The sequence below is a fragment of the Malus domestica genome, chromosome 15 (assembly GCF_042453785.1).
Source record: "Malus domestica chromosome 15, GDT2T_hap1".
Taxonomy (NCBI): domain Eukaryota; kingdom Viridiplantae; phylum Streptophyta; class Magnoliopsida; order Rosales; family Rosaceae; genus Malus; species Malus domestica.
This window is the reverse complement of record NC_091675.1, coordinates 12,992,514-12,995,046: the sequence shown is the minus strand read 5'-3', so window position 1 is coordinate 12,995,046 and position 2,533 is coordinate 12,992,514.

Here is a 2,533-nt window from a genome sequence, read left to right as displayed (position 1 = left end):
ACCCAATTGAACACCTTAACCTCTTTGAGTCCACCATGGCATATCAGATGCACACCGACGAAGAGCGATGTCTTCTCTTCCCCTCCACCCTCTCTGGCGGAGCTTTAAACTGGTATTGCCGTCTTCTACCTGAGACAGTAAACTCATTTGAGGAACTGAGGAAACTGTTTGTCTCTCAACACATCTTCCAGATCGATCGCTTGCATTCTACAGATGACTTGTACACTATTCGCCAGAAGTCGGACAAGTCACTACGAGAGTATGCCGGTCGTTTCAACCATGAGTATTCTCACTGCGCTAAGGCAGATGATAAGACCGCCCTTAAGGCCTTCACGGCATGCCTACGTGATTGTTTCTTTAAGTACATAATCAATGCCAACACTTGGAAGACTTTGAGGTGATGGCACATGCTTACAACCATGCCTCTGTCGAGGCAAGGACATATCAAGGGAAACCCCTCACAACCACCCCTTATCAGCAAGTAGGGAGTGGAAATCAGATCCAACCAAATGAAAAGACCTCGACCTTCCAAACGGCAGCGGTGCCTCCCTCTGCCTCACTTAATACTTTGTCAAGTCAACAGACATATCAATCTCAGGGCAAAAGGAAATATTTCCATCCTCACTAGTCTCATTTTAGTAAAAGGAGTAAGGGACACTACCGCGATTACCAAAGGTATCGCCATGATAATCCCCGACCCCAGGCAGTCAACACAGTGGGTCAAGCACGTGTCAGGACAACCCCTACCCTGAGGTATGAGGCATACACACATTTGAACGCCACATGAGTGGCCATTTACCCCAGCATAGCACACCTGATACCGAAGCCAAAACCGAGGCACCTGGATTACAAGCCCATGAAGAACACGGGCACGTTTTGCTGCTACCACGAGCATAACGACCATGACGGCGATACGTGTATCATTCTTCGTGATCATATTGAAGCTTTGGCACGTGAAGGAAAAATTGATCAATTCCTCATTCACCCTTCAAGGGGTAACCGTAACCAACGCTAGGTGAATGTGATATATTCCATAAGTGGTGGCACACCTATATCTAAATCTTCCAACAGGGCCATGAAAAATAGTGAACGAGCTTTAAGGTCTGGCCACCAAGTGTTTCACGTGGAAGACATCAGGGGAGGTAAGTATCAAAAGCCTAACTGGGATCCAATATGTTTCTACCCTGAGGAAGAAAGAGGTATCATCTACCCTCACAAAGACCCACTGATTGTGGAAGCTCACATAGCCAACTTTGAAGTACGACGAATCCTGGTAGACACGGGGGCTTTGGTCAATATCATGTTTGCTGAAGCTTTCAGGGCACTTAATGTAGCTGAACACTTGCTCGATCGCTCGATTTCCCCTCTGATAAGCTTCTCTGGTGATATCATGCAACCTTTGGGGAGCATACACTTACCTTTCACCATTGGTACAAGCCCTTACACAACTACCATTACCACTAACTTCCTGGTGGTTGATTGCCCAATGGCATACAATGTCATCTTTGGACGCACATGCATCAATGATCTCAAGGCCATGGTATCCACACATATGTTGTTGATGAAATTTCCAACCCCCTATGACAATGGTTACATAAGAGGATATCAACTTAGTGCACGATCATGTTACAACACTTCGGTCAAGCAACAGCACCTGCCTGTGCCCAAGGAAACCCTTTTTATACATAACCAAGTCATAAAGACCAGCCCAGACGAAGCCAACTTGGATCTTCATGGTGGCAACAGTCAACCCGAAGATCATCGAGATAACTTTTTCACCCAGCAAGCACAACCCGCTGAAGAGTTGGAGAAGGTCTCTGTCTCAAAAGATTATCCGGATCGCATGGTAAAGATTGGCACCACTTTATCACCATTCATTCGGTTGGCATTGATATCTTTTTTGCAAGAGAACACTGAAGTCTTCGCCTGGTCATACGAGGACAGGCCAGGCATCTTTCCCGATATCATCTGTCATCGCTTAAGTATTGACCCCAAGACCAAACCAGTAAGACGGAAGTGAAGATCTTATGACGCTGAACGGTACGAGGCAATGGAGGCAGAAGTTGAAAAACTCAAAGGCATAGGCTTCGTCCGCGAAGTCAATTATCCAATGTGGGTAGCAAATGTTGTCCTTGTTAAGAAGAATCCGACTAAGGAAAGTCTCCTGCTCCAAAAGGTCTTGTGGAGAATGTGTGTCGATTACACCGACCTAAACAAAGGATGCCCGAAGGATATCTTTCCTCTTCCTCTCATAGACAGACTTATAGACTATACGGCAGAGTGTGACCTTTTGAGCTTCATGGATGCTTACTCAGGATACAACCAAATCCTCATGAACCCTCCAGACCAGGAACACACAGCCTTCACTACTGACAAGGGACTATATTGCTATAAAGTCATACCCTTCGGCCTAAAGAATGCAGGAGCAACTTATCAGAGACTGGTCAATTCAATGTTCGCCGAACAGATTGGGAAGAGCATGGAAGTTTACGTTGATGATATGCTAGTCAAGAGCAAACATGCTGACCAACAT